Consider the following 18,260-nt stretch of genomic DNA (forward strand, 5'->3'; position numbering starts at 1 on the left):
CAGCATTTATATGTAAATAGCAGTGTCCTGCAGCATTGATATGTAAATAAAGGTGGCATTCTTATGCATGTCATGCTTCCCTGAGGTCATATCCACCATCACCTATACTGAATGCTGCCCACTGGGGAGGGGCATGCTTGAAAGTACTGCCTGCAACTGTGGTCATTAAGCCTACCATCGGCTTGTTCTGCAAAGGTAAGCAAATTGGTGGCGGGGGGAGGATAGTGTGGGGTGGGCAGAGGTAGGCAGAGAAGGAATTACAGCTTGGGGTGCACAGGTAAGCAAGGAGGGGATTTATGGAGGTAAGGAAGGTGGGTGCAAAGATGAGCAGAGGAGGCAGGTAGAGTTAAAGGGGGAGGGTTGGAGTGAAGAGGATGGGGAGGTTTGGGGGTGCAGAGGCACTGCTATGTATCTGCTAAAGGGCAGCACATTTCTGTGGTGTCAGGAAATTTTGCATGTGTTCCCAACACACACATGTGAACGCAGGCTACATGCCTCAGTTACATTGGTGGTCAGTGTAAATCTTCTCATTACATTGGGACTTGGTGTAGAATCCTTTCATTCACACTCTTGGCCAGTGTGATTGCTCCCCTTACATTAGTGGTCAGTGTAAATCCCTCCTCACATTGGTGGTTACTTTGAATGCTTCTATTCAGGGGTCAAGTCCTGGGGAAAAAAGTGTGGGAACTCCCACCCAAGACTCACTCCCCCACCAAAAAAAAAAAAAATGATACGCTCATATGCACGAACGCTTCAAAAGTGGTATTTTTCATCCAATTTTCATATTGTGTGTATGAAGGTTAACTGTTAGTACATTAAAAAAAACAATCCTCAATAAACATAAATACGGTAATTCTCTGAATAATCAGCATTCATTCAATTGTGCTTCCATGCAAATGTGAACATCATGTTCTGATCTTTATTGGGGAATGCTATTTTGTATATAGAGTGTTTATGTGGTGAGTTTACACTTTTCATTGAACAGAGTTTGGATAACACAGGGTTAAACACAAATGTCATAAATTAACTACACATTATCTGGACTTAATACTTGGGGAGATAGTGATGTGTTCCTGCTTAGGAGATGTATGTTAGCTTGGGGGGCTGCAAACTCTGCAGGGCTCCAACACACACTCGCTGCTATTCCAACCCTTCACATATTTCCACATAAACTTCCCTCCTGGCATTAAACTTTGCCAGGTATTGTGCTCAGCTTACCACCCCAAACTGATGTTCCTCCCTCAGCTCACCTCTCTCCCTGCATGTCCTGTGAGCAGAATAGCTGATCTACCCATCAGCTAGACCTAGACCCGATCTACCCGTCAGCTAGCTGTGATTGACATATAGATTGAAGCGGAAACTGTCATGGGGCCCCCTACTGGCAATGCCTGAATGGTCAGGTGTGCGGCACTTACTATTGCGAGCTGTGTCAGCAGCTGCTGATGTAGCACCTGCCACACAGCTCGCATACTTCAAAGTCTTGCAGGACAGGGCTGATAGCGGGAACTGAGTTCTTGTTGTGGAAAAAGTACAGGAACTCCATTCCCATGCGTTCCCGCAGGACTTGAGCTCTGCTTCTATTACATTAGTGGTCAGTGTACACCCCTATTACATTGGTGGCCAGTGTTGACCTCCTCTTTATATTGGTAGTCAGTAAAAAAAAATCAGCATTGCCATTGGTCGCACCCTCCCCTCCCCTCCCCCCAGTACTACCACTGATCCACGGAGTTCTAGGATCCCTTGGAATTTTCTGTCTATTGATGGGTCCATTCACCACCCCAGTCCATGGTGTGCAGGCAGTGAGGAGATGGTGTGCTGTAAACTCTAGCAACCAATAAGTGAGCAGTATTACTGTACAGTAATCTCTAGCAACCAATCAACAAGCATAAATCATGTTTTGTAACCTCTAGCAACTAATCAGTGAGCCATATGTGTGCTGTAACCTCTAGCAACCAGTCAGTAAGCGGTAATGATATACTGTAACCTCTGGCAACCAATCTCAATTGCTCCGTGATCTGATACAGTAAACAGATTTTTAGTCCAATAGCTATTTATTGTATGTCTCAGAGCAGGTGGAGAGTGAAATTGCATGGCGGGGGGGCCCCAAGAAAAATTTTCCCAGGGTCCAATCAATATTAAAGACGGCCCTATTATAGTAACTATATTACATGTCTGCACTGTATGGCATTTATTGTTCTTCCATTGTGCGTATATAATTTTGACATGTATACTTACAATATATATATTTTTCTCAGCAGACCGATCCTCTGAAGAAGACCCTTGGTATATGGGTTGAAACGCATCAGTCCAATCTTTCATACTGTTGACATTTTCTTATTAATGTTGCTATGGATCTCCTGTCTGCAAGTGTATATTTGGTTTAGTTTTAATTTTCCTACTGGAGCTAATTTTTTAACCATCATGTTATGCCCTTTGGTACTACTAATAAACAACCATTTTTCATACAATATTGACAATTTTTTTCACTTTGCTGCCTAAAAACCCCACTCTGGGGGAACTGTTCTCCCTTGTGTTGTATTTTCCGGCTGAGCAGCATTCTTCCATCTCCCGTTGTGTCTTTTCTTTGCAGCACTGATAATTTCCTTGACGCACAGCCAGGGAGAATAAGGAGGTTGGACTTAAAGGGGTTGTAAACTATCGTGTTTTTTCACCTTAATGCATCCTATGCTAGGAACTAGTGACATCAGTGGTGAGAGGCCACTCCTTAGACACCATCCCAGATAGCAAGCAATTGTGCTGAAAGTTTGAAAATGACTTGCTTAGCTAGGTGTCACAAGTTTGTTGCACAATTGCAGCAAGTCTGCATTGCATGACTTCAGATCAACTGTCATTGAAAACATTATGCAAGTTCGTTGCAAGTTCTGGTTCAGTTATGTTGTGCAATAGTCATCCCACCACAGGGGTCACTGTCATAACACAAAACCACAGTAGTGGAGATTGCTGTATTAAAGCGGGAGTCCGCCGTTTTTTTTTTTTTTTTTAAAGCCAACAGCTACAAATACTGCAGCTGCTGACTTAAAATAATGACACTTACCCGCCAAGCACGCCCGCGATGTCGGCACCCGAAGCCGATCTCTCGATCGTCTCTCGGGTGCTGCCGCCGCCATCTTGGGTATGGGAATCAGGAAGTGGAGCCTTTCGGCTTCATTTCCCGGTTCCCTACTGTGCATGCGCGAGTCGCGCTGTGCAATAAGGATGGTCCCCACTGTCTCTGGGATCCGTGTGTTTCCCAGCAGGCAGCGGGGGACCTTCGGAAAGGGGCGTAGATTCTGCGGAAAGGGGTGTACCTTCTGCAGAATCTACGCCGGAAGTGGGTGCAGATATCTGTACTGTACAGGTACCTGCACCCCCTCCCCCCTGAAAGGTGCCAATTATGGCGCCGGAGGGGGGGAGGGGTCCAATGAGCGGAAGGTCCACTTTAGGGTGGACCTCCGCTTTAACATTGGATTGCTAGTACACTGGCTCCGACCTAAGCTGTCAGGTTTTATTTTTGTTCAGCACGCTGGGTTCAACGGAAAAAAACACACAAACGTAAATTCAGCCAGCCAAAGATTGATGAGAGCTTTTGGTCTGAAAATGCGACCGTGCGTATGCTCCATATGACTTTTGCTGGCCGAATTCCAGACAGCAAATGATTGAGAGCATGTTCTCAATTTTTCGTTCGGAAAAGGTTCCGATTGTAAATTCCGATCACCTGTAGGAATTCCAAAGCGCAAAATTCCTACGCATGCTCGCAAACAAGTATTGCATTGAACTTCATTTTCTCGGCTCATCCTAGTGTTGTACGTCATCGCATTCTTGACGATCAAAAGTTTACCAAACTTTTGTGTGACCATGTGTATGCAAGCCAAGTTGAGCGGAATTCTGTTGGAAAAACCATCCAAGATTTTTCTGATGGAGGGTATAGACCAGAGCTATTGCATGTAATCAGGTCTTAAGCCAGCCATTGCTGTGCCCAATGTCTATGACTTTGTATATTGCTGGTTTGTGTTGTTGCTGCTATCTAACTTTCCCATCTCCACTGATAAGGCTTTCTTTAATAAAACCTATTTATAATGACTACAGGTGTTTTGGTCTACTGGAGCCCTAGTAAGTGCAGGTCATCACAGGTGCAGTAGAATGCAACCTAGTACAATCCAGTAGTGCATAGCATGAATCTATCCGCGGCCACCCCCTATTCAGGCATCCGGCCCCTTTCAGGACATCGGGCGCCTGAATTACAGCAGTGGGGGTGTTTTTTAAGCACCTTATTAGAGCCATAGGCAGTGCATTGCGCTCGGAGCCCACCCAGGTGTGTTAGAAAAGCAAATTAATATTTGCTTTTCTAACGCTGAATTGCCTCTCCACCAATCAGGAAGCGTGGGTCTGTTACCCATTTCCAGATTTGCTGAAAGGTCAGGCGATCCTATTAGACGCCTAGGAGGAAGGGAGGAGACGCACGGCGGAACTTCAGAAGAGGACCCAGGAGACACTGCCAGATGCCTGCCGCAGCCTGCCCCCCTGCCCGATGTGCCCACCGATCCCTGATGTGCCCGCTAAAGGGGTAAGTACAGATGGACCGGCAGACAGTGGGGGGGAGGGGGTTTGATGTGCTGCGGGGGGTGGTTATTTGCCGCCCCTCCAAAAAAAAAACAACAGTTGCCAGCGGTTTCAGACCTGAATGCAGGCAAAAATTTGGGCCTGATTCATTCCTGAAATGGAGAACAGGGACTCACCGGACCCCTGCTGTGAGCTGCATCCATATTAAATGTGAACCCAGCCATACTCAAGAGAGCAGCCTATGGTGACAACAGTATTCCTCCAAAGATACAGTACAGTGAATGAGTGTTGTCACTCTAAGACAGGAAGTATGTTACTGGCAGGATCACTAGGTGAAAATAAAGTGAAAAAGTCCTGAAAAAAGAAAAAAAAAACAATGCAACCACCACAGTTAAGCACCGGTAAGCTGCAATAAAATATTTTAAATGTGCAGTTGCACTTAAATTGTTTTCCTAATTGCAAGTCTTATACTAACTTGTCCCCGATTCAGTAAGAAACCGCTGAATAAATCACATTTCTGCTTGTCAAAATGTTCCTGTCTAGGCCAGCCTATGCACTCTCTCTATTAGTGCTTTTGAGAACAAGCTTGTACTCGGAAGCGCCATAAAAATAAATAGCTCTATTAGAATAAATTAGAGTGTAAAGCACATGCCAGGGCCATTGCCAGAAATATTGTGACAAGTAGCTGTGCAATCTAGTTAGTGATATTTTGTTTGACTGGGGAAGAGGTGTGTAAAGGAGTAGAATGAGATGCTGAGGGCGCAGGGGACTATAAAATAAAGATGCTGTTACACTTCAAAAGCTTTGAGCTTGCTACTCTGATGAAAGACACCTGATGCTTACACTGCACAAGGACTCATCCCTTATATTGGCAGCTCACTCCAAGGATTCAGTCAGACGGGGGGTTATTTACTAAAGGCAAATCCACTATGCACTACAAGTGCACATGGAAGTGCAGTCGCTGTAGATCTGAGAGGGGGACATGCAAGGAAAATACAAAAACAGCATTTTTGCTTCGACATGATTGGACGATAAAATCAGCAGAGCTTCCCCGATTTCAGATCTTCCCCTTAGACCCGGTTCACACTGAGGTAGCACGACTTGCAGCGCGACTGCCTCAGGCGACCGGGATCCGACTTTAGTGGCGGCTTGCAAAATGACTTCTGTATAGAATTTAATGCAAGTCGCCCCAAAAGTCGTACAGGAACCTTTTTCTAAGTCGGAGTGACTTGAGTCGTTTCGATTAGAACGGTTCCATTGCACAGAACGGGACGCGACTTGTCAGGCGGCTAAGTCACCTGATGAGTCGCCCCTCTGTGAACCAGGTCTTAGCCCCTGTACACACGGTCGGAGATTTCGACAACCAAATCCGTCGGATTTTGTCCGTCGGATCTTGTCTGAAACTGTTGCATACACACGGTCGGACTAAGTTGTCGAAAAATCCGATCATTCAGAACATGATGACGTAATTTCGTTACGATGGGACTACGTTCAGGCTAGTAGCCAATAGCTTTGATGTAGGAATTTGATCTGAGCATGCGTGGCACTTTGTCCGATCAAAATTCTCTACACATGATCGGAGTATGTCCGATCGAACCAGTTGGTCGGAAAATATTTCCAACAAGTTGGAAAATTGGGTCCGACGGATATTCCGACGGAATCAGTCCGATGCATACCACACACAGTCGGATTATCCGACAAAACGGTCCGATAGGACACATTCCGACGGATTCTCCGACCGTGTGTACAAGGCTTTAGATCTACAGCGACTGGACTTACAAGTGCACTTTCAAGAATGGATTTGCTTTTAGTAAATAAACCCCATAGTATTCTGGAAACTCTTTCTCATGTATGGAACTGAACTCAAATGTAAGGATTTACTATGTATTACAGAACATTTAGAAATAATAATTGTGCCTAAACAGTACCCTGAAAATTTACCTTTTTTCTGGAATTCCTCCTGAAAAATAGCAGTACACTTTCATCTTTTTCTGTTTTGTTTTAATTGAGAGTTACAAATAAAAAAAAATAACTAAACAATAGAAGGAGCCAAATAGGAAGCCCACATAAGAGATGGGCCAAACATTTGTAGAAATTGAGCAAATAAAAATAAAAAATAAAAAACATTCTTTTATTTGTTATGCAGACCATGCATGGGTCAAATTCCAAATTTTTTTTATTAAAAAAACAGAAATTTGGTGCGTTTGTGATCTGATGATGCCATTATTGATTTAGAAATTGTACCAGCCAAGCCTTCAATTTCACCTCATATTGCCACAGAAAATAATTTTCACGTCCGGGAATTTTCTTTTCTTTCTGGGAATTTTCTTTTCTTGTGTTCATGCGCATTTCTTTTTCGATTATATTTCCCACGTGATTCTCCCATCGTTGATGAAAAAATAGGTTGTTTTTCCTGTGCTCCGCCATCAATATTGCTATGGAACACACATCAATAAAGTACTACCACTCTATAAGGAAACCTACCAAAATAGAGGATGCCCCAAAAAATACAATAGAGTGTGGGCCAAAATGGCTAGCTGAGGCCTCCATGGCAACCGCATACTGATTGAGCATGTACATAATACCACTCGACGGGTGGATGTGATTTTGATACACTGGGTGACTTTTTTGTATTGTAAGCTTTGATATGGGTTTATTTGATATCTATTATTGTCCCTTGGGTCTCTAATGAAAGATTTGATCCTTAGATATTTCAATTGAGCAGGAGCCAATATAGCACTAGGTTGTTTGTTTGTTCTTTTCTTGTGGACGTGCTACAGCTGTATGTCACTAATGATGGAAGAAGCCCAATTGCCGCTGGCACTGACCCCTGCGTGGGTTTATTCCCAATGCGGTGGCAGGTGTACTGATGTTTGTCTGTTTGTATATCTAAAAAGATTTTTTAAAAAAATAAAAAAATAGGTTGTTTTTCTCAAATAAAATCCAACATGCCTGAACACTCAAATTTGATGGCCGCACGAAAATTGGCAATTGCTGTGGCCCACTAATGGTGCGAAATTCTAAACTAAAAATGAAAAAAATAAAATTCTTACATAAGATTTTCAAAATAAAATTATTTTGAACTTAGACCCATGTATGGCTGGCCTTACACCATAGGACAAAGCAATTATAGATAAGAAAAAAGGGGGGTAGGTGCGCTATGGACCCTAAATGTGAAATAAAATTATAATACTATATGTGAACAACAGAATTAGAACCCTAAGATTAAGAAAAAGGGGGCTGCCACTACCATATAAATTCACCCAGAAGGTGAAAAGACGTGAATATGTGCCAGAGGTGGTAGTAACGGCGCTCACCTACTATTAATTACACCTACTGCAGGCTCACCTGCTATTAATTTACATTTTGTTTTTATGTGAAAAAAATATTTATAAAAGGTGTAACTGAAAAGTGCCAATGTGACAATATCTTTCAAAAAATGTCTCACATAAAATGATGTACAAAAATAAAAAAGAAACCAATATTGTATGAGAAACATCAAGTGGATATTCTACATATATAAATCCCTAGCCATATGCATAGAAAAAAAATTTGTGAAAAGACCTACTTCACATATAAACGTTAAATTCACTTATTGCGATTTATCAGAAGTGCAAAGATGCTAAAGTGCTAAACATGCAAAAAAAGTGCCTTATTAACAATGATGACAAAAGCTTCTGCAAAAAAGTGCTGCGTGCTAATTAAAGTGCCATAGTATATACATGTTCTGTCCTTGTACGATTATAAAGTCGCTAAATTATAGCATGCGTTTTTTAGTTGATATGAAAGTCCAACAGCAAAAAAGGCAAAAAGGACAATACAGCTCCAATAAAAGTTCTTCTATAACAAAGGTGACTGTGTGCTTTAATTTTCAGTGGATTCCTGGATTGCAACCGGTGCGATTTTTCGTGTAAAAAGACAATAATCCGCACTCACCAGCTCCCTCTCCCCTTAAGGGGTTAATGCGCCTCCACAGTGTAAGCCCCTGTGTCGCTGTGCAGAGCTGGTCCAGGTAATATCCAGTTGTGATCCAAAGATTTCCTCATTAAAAGCAAGATGAGGCAAACATAGTGTAATCCAGTTTTTTTTAAAACACTTTATTGAGTAAAAAAGAAAGCTACTCACACATTAGAGGTTAAAAATACGTTTCAATGGATGTGGGTTACAGTGTGTTTTGAATTCACCGCCGCCGCCGCTATGCGAGAGTCTGCAGTAGGTGTAATTAATAGTAGGTGAGCGCCGTTACTACCACCTCTGGCACATAAAGCAATTATAGAGCCCACTAAGCTAAGGTATTTAAGCAAGGTGAACATGAATATACAGACTGTAAACCAATATAGAGAATGTGTCAATTCCTTTATATTGGCTTTTGAAATTTACAAATGCAGCAATTTAGAAATCGGATGAAAGGTTTAGCACTGGGAAACACTTTTTGAAAGATAAAAAGTGCATTTGATATACAACTATATAGATCAGACCAAAATGAGGGACAAATGAGGAGAGAAGAGGGACAGAGAGACTTTGTTCCAAATCAGGGATAGTCCCTCGAAATCAGGGACACTTTGATCTTTTTCTGTTTTGTTAGTTTTAATTGAGAGTTTCACATAAAAAAAAAAAAAAAAAAAAAAAGAATAGAAGGAGCCAAATAGGAAGCCCACAGAAGAGGTGGGCCAAACATTTGTAGAAATAGAACAATTAAAAATTTAAAATAAAAACATTCTTTGATATGTTATGCAGACCATGCATGGGTTAAATTCCAAGTTGAACAGAAAAAACTACTAGTGTTTACTAGGCTTTATCCTAAGGACAATTTAGACAGGAGCCAATTTACCTTCCCTCATGTTTTTGAAGTATGGGAAGAAAAAACATTACCCAGGGTACACAATTGGGCTGGTGGTATCTGAGTCTAGAAGGGCGAATGTAGGTTTGTACTTTGTACAAAAGACCATGCTTGAGGAGTTATTTGGGATGACACAAGGGAGCATATTTTTTATACAGTGCTTTCCGTCCAGTGTTTTTTTATAATGTAACTTTGTGGACAAAAGCTAACATGCAGACATGTTGGATACAGCAGGTGAAGAAAGCTGGAGATCCAGCCTTGAAGGATATGGCGTTCCTTTGCAGTGAAGACAAACAGCGTGTACCAGTAATCGTACACATGTATAACGCTTTTGCTCGGGATGATGAGGTCAGAGCCTTCCTGCTTAGGTATTGCAACTTTGTATCAGCTGGGTGAAAGCAAACAAATGTTTTTGGGACCTTCAATGGGCACAGAAAATTCTGGGTTCAATTTAAACAAGATCTGGATGGAATTGCCAGGGTTAAGCACCCACCTCAGGCATTTTCTATTGGGTCAAATAGAGGCTATTTGTGGTACCCTGGCCAACCTGCATTTTGAAGGTTCTACTTTTCATTTGGCCATACTAAAGAGGATTGCGGTGTTGGTCAGGTCTGCTGTAACTGTTTTAAAACCACCCATAGGACTGCAGAGTGTTTCCCGAAGGGGGGAAGTGCCATATTAGTGGGAGTGAGGAACATCTTGCAAAAAAACGTTCCACGGTGATCCATTCTGTTGAGGTAATTTCCAGTCGAGGTGGTTTTGCCACTGGAACAGGTGAGGACAATACAACTCTTCATGGTATGCAGAAGTTTTTGAGCGTAGTAAGGCATGTAATGACCCCTTGGAAGCTTTGAGACAGGCCCTCACTGTTATTGCGGGAGATGAGCCGGAAGCCCCAGAACCTGATCTGGTCCCGGATGAGGCCAGGGTGAGTAGGGTTTCCTCAGATGGAGGTGTTCCCAAGACCCTTGTGGCTGAGGGAAAAGAGCGAGTGGAGGCGGTGGAAGGTGGAGGAAAAAGTCGTCCTAATAATGTGGTGGAGGAAGAGGTTCCAATGGACCAGAGTCAGGGCTCCCTGAAATGTAAGATGGAAGGTTCTGAGCCCCTCTCCCCTTCAAAAAAATGTAAGCATTTTATAGCAAAGCAGAGTCCTCACAGGTAGACCTGGCATTGGAGTTGGATAGTTTGATTCAATCATTTGTAATTAGTAACCGGGTCAAAAATTTACAGGCTGTTATAAGATATTGCAAAAGTCAGAAAGTAAAGAAAAAGCCTGAGTCTAAAATGATGGGAGTTAAATTGGAGGCGATGATTATGGTTTCATTTTTTTCTTTTTGTTTGCTTTGACTCTTTGACCTTTTTTGCTTAGTCCATGCGGTTGAATGTATCCTTGCATAAGGGCAGCTGTTTTCAAGCTTCTTGCTGCAAGCCCTTATGATATTCTGTGCCTGCAGGATTGTAACATATGTGAGGAACCTACGAATGGCAAGTGGGACTGTGGGCTTCAGATATGGTTCCTGTGTGGGGAAAAAATATTAGAGGTACATACTGAAAGAGAAAGGGCGGTGTTGGATTTCTTTTCTTTTTTTCAGTGTGGGGGGGGGGGGGGTGGTAAGGATCTCTTGTGTTTATGGGTCCACAAACAAGCAGGAGAGATTGTGCTTGTTTGACAAAATTAAAGAGGAACTGCAGTCTACCCACAAAATTTGTAAAAAAAAAAACATCTTTGCCATTCTGAAGCTTCCCTCCAACCACTTTGCATATTATGTTATATGTAGCACGACCCCCTAGGAGGCTGCTTGGATTTACCTGCTCATCTGCACTGCCATGACCTGCTGAACTTTTCAACTCACCTGACACTCTGGGTTCAGACATCTTTGCACCACTTCAAAGCAGTAAGTCAGACAACTCTGTACGTTTATATTCTGATAATGTTTACTAGGACAGTTCAAAGAAGATATTGGGGGTTATTTACTAAAAGGCAAATCCACTTTGCACTACACTTGTTAGTGCAGTCACTGTAGATCGCTGTAGATCTGAGGGGAAGTTCTGAAATGAGGGGAAGCTCTGCTGATTTTATCATCCAATCATGTGCAAGCAAATATGCTGTTTTTTTTATTTTCCTTGCATGTCCCCCTCAGATCTACAGCGACTGCACTTCCAAGTGCAAAGTGGATTTGCCTTTAGTAAATAACCTCCATTGCCACAGAAAGAAGGTAATAAATCTGCTGAGTTTTAGGCAACAGCAGCAACTCAGCAAAGGAATTCCTCCCAACAACACAAAGTCTAAATATTTGCAGGTAAACAGTCTATAACATACACATGTACAGTGGAGTACTGCTTGAACCTGAAAGGATAAACTAGTTAAATTGGTTGTACTGAACACCTCTAATAGGGGAAACCTCACCCAGCCTATAAACCTTAAACCCTAATGAACAATTAGACTTAATGGCAATGGTATAAGGGCCCTTGATGCAATAATGACAGCAATGTTTCCGTTGCAGATCTGATGGTCTTCACCAGTCCGTAGGAGCTTGTCAATTGTATCCAACAAGGTGTAATAGCAAGCAATAGGATTTCTTGAAATGGTACAGTCTAAAAGTCTATGAACAGTGTCAAGATAAGTGGGCGATTGCCCTCTCACCAATGACCAGACCGATTTAACGCCTTCCGGACAGTAGCCCCTGAAGCGACACACATGCAGCGGATCCGCCTTTCCAACCTCATGATGCGAATCGTAGAACACAGGTTTGCAGGCGACCAAATCGGTACTGGATGGACGTCCAACAAAGCAGCAAGCAGTGCTAGGCCCCTCTTATCCGGGTTGGAATGTTCACACCGCATGGTAGGCCTTGATCTCTCTCTCCATGCACAGAGAGGTCCGTCTCGCGTAAGGCCCAGGAGGAAGAGAGTTCAGGGCTTCTTATATAGTTCCTCCCAGCGATCTCTCTAATAGCAGTAAAGATCCCTGGGATGTGTGGTCCAGGCACAGGGTCATGCAAAACCATCATCAGTCTGTAGAACTACTCTTCCTTCAATCCCTTTAGCTTGGCTCACTAATATGATGTCAATGGATAACACTGAGCACTAGAGGGACATGCAATGCATAGAAATACCGGAGGTACACTGTACTTCATAAGTGTAGTCCACATTGCTACATCCTCCCCCCACTTGAAAGTCTTTGGTGCTTAAAGACAGATCAAAACCTACAGGATTACGTTACTGTATCATAAACTGAATGCTTAATCATCTGATAAACTAGGGGTTGTAACAGCTAACAACTGACCCAACAAGGGATCTTATAAAAGAAAATTATATGCATTCTCATGTGAAGTTATATAAATTTAGTGATAAGCCAGTAAAAAGTTAATGACTCACCCAGTAGTGTCAGGAGTTGGATCAAGGTCATCCTTTACCAAAGGTTCGTTAAAGGAGGCTAGTGCTTGACTGGAATGTTGTTATAAGTTCATCAGAATTTTCTCCAAGTGCATCATATGTCAGTCTCTTTGGAGGGCATATCCTCTGTCTCAACCTGGAGTAGATTTGTCAGTGGCTCTGGTTCCTGTTCTGTTCTGCATACAGATTCAGGTTCAAGTTCTATTTCGGGCTCTGGTTCTGGTTCAGGTACCACCTCTCTCTTGGCGAGGTCAGTAGGAGGAATGGGGGTATCCATTACACTTGGCACTTCACTGGGTTCCATCTTTACCTCCTCATCTCGCCTTGGTGGGTGTTGATCTGATGTCTCAATTTCAGGCAAAGGGAGACATGTCTTCCTCCTAACGTGTGTTCTTTGATGGTCTTCTTCCTCAGTACCAGGGGTGATGGAATTATCTTCCGAAGGAGCCAATCAAGAGTTAATTTTTCATCATCACACTCCTCTCCAGGGAGTGTGGGTGGGCAAGTTTTCCAGGCCCTATACTTCAGCGTGGGGGACTGATAAGTCTCCAAGCAAGGGGGTGAGGGTACTCGAACAGCTTTTGACATAGCCAGTAAATGGTTTTGATGCCAAGTCTTGAGAAGGCCAATCTTCCCTTCAGGCTGAATCTAGTTCCCCCTTGAGCTCAGGTAGTCATTTACAGACAATGTAGGGTTGGGAAGTCCAGCGATCAGCCAGTTTATGCTTTCCTGGTACCCCTAGATTGCGCAACAACACTCCATCTCCAGGTTGTAAATCCTAAACCCTCACTTTGAGATCAAAGTTTTTCTTGTTCCTTTGTTCTCTGATGGTAGAGGTCTCCTTGGCTTTCTCATAAGCCACTTTTAGGTTCTTCCGAAGTCTGTCAATCTAACCCCTATAAGAGGCTTGGGAGGTGTGATCTGGTGATGTTCCAAAAGCCAGATCTACAGGTAGACGAGCTTCTCTCCCAAACATTAGTTTGTAGGGAGAGAATTCCCAGTAGAATCATTTGAGGTGCTATTATAAGCATGAATTACTGCAGCGATATGATCCCCCCAATGTTGTTTCTTCTCTAATGGAAGAGTCCCCAACAGGGGTCTAGTCCTGGGGAAAAAAGTGTGGGAACTCCCACCCAAGATCCACTCGCCCACCAAAAAAAATAAATAATGATACGCTCATATGCACGAACGCTTCAAAAGTGGTATTTTTCATCCAATTTTCGTATTGTGTGTATGAAGCTTAACTGTTAGTATATTGAAAAAAAAAACAATCCTCAATAAACATAAATATGGTAATTCTCTGAATAATCATTCAATTGTGCTTCCATGCAAATGCGAACATCATGTTCTGATCTTTATTGGGGAATTTTATTTTGTATATAGAGTGTTTATGTGGTGAGTTTACACTTTTCATTTAAAAAAGTTTGGATAACACAGGGTTAAATGGTGAAATGGATATTTTATAGATAGGCAACTCCTATCCTCATATTGATTAGTGGTTCCAAATTAATAATAACTACTGCAGTAGGGAACAGACACAAAAGATACGCTCAGCATCTTTCCAAATAACCGTTCTTTATTATGACGCATTTGAAGGTTTTTATACACATGATTACGTAGGTATCACATTAATATTACAATTGTATGTTTATGGTAACAAGGGGCGTTACATAGGCAGGCTAATTCTAATCAGGACTCGAAAGAATGCAAAACATGTACTGAAAACATTATTATTGCCGTGTGCACAGTGAGGGCATTGTGCAATACATATAAAATAGAGTACAATTATATACAGAACCTACAAATTTCCATTACAACGGAAAGGTCATAAATTAACTGCACATTATCTGGACAGAATGCTTGGGGAGATAGTGCTGTGTTCCTGCATAGGAGATGTATGTTAGCTTGGGGGGCTGCAAACTCTGCAGGGCTCCACAAACACTCTCTGCTATTCCAACCCTTCACATATTTCCACATAAACTTCCCTCCTGGCATTAAACTTTGCCAGCTTTTGTGCTCCCCAAACTGATGTTCCTCCCTCAGCTCACCACTCTCCCTGCATGTCCTGTGAGTAGAATAGCTGTGCTCCTCCTCTGGGTTCTCTCATCATATGGCACTGAAGATAGAGGAGGGGGGGACACAGAGCAAGTATGCAGGAAACTGGGGGGGGGGGGGGGAGATGAGGAGACAGAAAATCAGGAGGGGCCAGTGGGGAGGAGCGCATCACGAGAGGTCTGACTAAATACAATCTCTTAGCAGCAGGGACCTGATCTACCTATCAGCTAGCTGTGATTGACAGGTAGATCGAAGCAGAAGCTGTCATGGGGCCCCCTAATGGCAATACCTGAATGGTCAGGTGTGCGACACTTACTATTGCAAGCTGTGTCAGCAGCTGCTGGTGTAGCACCTGCCACACAGTTCACATATTTCAAAGTCTGAAGTTCCTGTTCAGGATAAAGTACAGGAACTCCATTCCCATGCATTCCCACAGCACTTGAGCCCTGCTGTTAACCATGGCATTCTTTTAAATCGGCTCCATTTTACCACTGGACTCAATGAGGCAGCCCTCAGTTGGTTCAAATAGTACCTCACAAACCGGACAGACTTTATTTCCCTGGGTCATTTTAAATCAAATCCACATACAGTTACTTGTGGCGTCCCCCAGGGGTCAGTTCTTGGCCCCATTCTTTTCATTCTCTACCTCACACCCCTTGGCCAAATTATCAGCCGCCATAAAATTTCATTCCACTGTTATGCTGATGATACACAGCTTTATGTAAATGCAACAGCTGAAACGCCATCTTCACAGTCATCTTTATCAGTACTCTCCACCTGTCTGGAGGAGATAAAGGTATGGATGGAGCATAATTTATTTCAATTAAACAGTTCCAAAACATAAGTTGTTTTGATTGGCACTCCTCGCCAGACTAAATCATCACCTATAACCAGCATTACTTTTTCTGGCTCTAACATTCCTCTCTCATCAACAGTTACAAATCTTGGTGTAAAAAAGGATTCTCAACTCACTTTTGAAACCCATATAAATCATTTATATAAGACTTCTTTCTACCATCTTCGTAACATTTCTAAACTCCGTCCAATTCTTTCTTTTTCTGATGCTGAAAAGCTGGTTCATGCCTTTTTCTCCTCCAGACTGGATTACTGTAACACGCTTCTTATTGGGATTCCTGGAAAGAGTCTGCAGAGGCTCCAGTACATTCAAAACTCTGCAGCAAGGATCCTAATGAGAGTGCGGAAACATGAGCACATTACCCCAATTCTCCACTCACTCCATTGGCTTCCTGTTTCCGCCCGGATTGAGTATAAGGTTTCCCTTCTTGCACATCAATGTATTTATGAACATGCCCCCCCCCCCCATATCTTAAAGAACTTCTTAACACACAAAACACAACACGTTCCCTCCGCTCCACTCACGCAAATCTTCTTCATATACCCAGAACTAGACTAAGAACAATGGGAGACAGGGCCTTTTGTGCAGCTGCCCCGCGCCTGTGGAATGCCCTACCTGACATTCTTAGGGCTCCTCAATCTACTGAATGTTTTAAAAAAGGCCTTAAGACATTTCTTTTTAGCAAAGCTTTTTGTTCGTTTTAGATGTTTGTTTTATCGGTATAATTGTTCTTTTTAACTTGTAGCACTTTGAGATCTTTTTGATGTAAAGTGCATTATAAATAAAATCTATTATTATTATTATTATTAGTGACAGAATAAGTATCGATCAGTACCAATCACTCACGCTGTTCATTCAGAAAATAAAGGGGCTGGTAAATTATATATTTACTGGCACCTACCCCTTTCTCCATCCTGGCACATCATAGCAGCTGATGGGGAGGTGAGAGGGGGGAGCCAGCAATGCTGCATGCGGGGGGAGAGTGAAAGGACATGGGTGACCCAGTCAGCACAAAGAGGAAGAGTAGAGAGGATGGCATTTACTAGAATTGATCTCCATCGGCTGTATTTTCCTCCTGCAACCGCTGAATGGCTTTCAGTGGCTGCAGGAGGAAAATACAGTCGATCGGTTCTAGCTAATACTGCCCCAGCTGCCCCTTCTGTCCAGGTTTGACTTCACGACAGCAGGCTGAATCCCTGTGGTCTGGATACTGGCTCCCCAGCAATCAGTGGTAGTGCGGGTCACAAAGAAGCCAGTGGTGTGTGAGCTTGCCTCCCCGTAATTGTAACTCAGCAGCTTAGCCGGGTCAGTCCAGCCCAATCCAAGTAAATCCCAGCTAGAGTTAGCACTGGAGACATCGGACCCTCTCAGTTTGGCACCTGGGGAATGTGCCCCCCCTAGTTTTGGCCCTGGGCTCAGGGCCGGTACTACAACTAGGCAAACTAGGCAGCTGCCTAGGTATGCCCGGCCACTGTTGTTCCTACTCTCTTCTCACTGCAGCAAGCAACTAAGTTTCAGCATCAGTAGGCAGCTGCCACTGTCAGAGGCTTAGCAGTGGCAGAGGACTATGTCTGTGTCCCGACTCCTGAATGAATGGATGCAAGCAAACATTCATTGATGGGTTCTGGTAGGCTGCATTACATGGGCGCTGGTAGGCTGCATTTCATGGGCGCTGGTAGGCTGCATTTCATGGGCGCTGGTGAAGCTGCATTGATGGGCACTGGTAGGCTGCATTTGATGGGTGTTCATTAAAAAGGAGGGGTATACATAGACATGGCAAAGGGGGTGGAGTCAGGGGTGGAGCAAAGGGGGGTGGCAAAATTAGGTTTTGCCCAGGGTGTCAAAATCCTTGCACCAGCCCTGCCTAGGCTGCCCAATAATCAGAGGGGATCAATATCGAAACAGCCCAATTGCTAAGAAGAATTTATTCAATAACCATGAGAAATAGTGGCAACAACAGGGGAATGCTCTGACTAAGGAACCTCAAGAATTTTAGTTGACCCCAAGGTATGTCAGTAGATGGAGTGAAAATGTGGTCAACCCTGGAATGGGTAGCATTGATGTTGGAGTAGAATGTGAAATTACACGTAGAGGCATTCAATTCCTTCCAGGCATCCAAAAATGTCATAGTGATGTAATAGTTTAGCAAATTTTGAGCCTATCTTGAGAATTGTAGAAATAGTGGCAACAACAGATAATGGTCTGACTAAGGAACCGTTCTTTGTACTTTGGTTAAGGGGAAGTCTGTTTCATATAGAGTTTGCTGCAAAACTATTTTTGTACTTTATGTCTATTTGGTATAGACATTATTTTAACCATTTATAACCTAAATAAAAATGGCATTTTAAATATCACATTGTAAGATCTATTACTCTAATGCCCCGTACACACGAGCGGACTTAAGTCCGACAGACTTCCAAAGGAGTTCCGTCGGAGTTCTGCTGGAATTCCGACGGAGTTCTGACAGACTTTTCGGCCGAACGGACTTGGCCACACACAATCACACTAAACTCCGACGGATTCGAACGTGATGACGTACGACTCGGCTCGAAT

This window comes from Lithobates pipiens, unplaced genomic scaffold, assembly GCF_037356315.1.
Source record: "Lithobates pipiens isolate NorthernLeopardFrog02 unplaced genomic scaffold, aLitPip1_a1.2 Scaffold_8, whole genome shotgun sequence".
Classification (NCBI taxonomy): domain Eukaryota; kingdom Metazoa; phylum Chordata; class Amphibia; order Anura; family Ranidae; genus Lithobates; species Lithobates pipiens.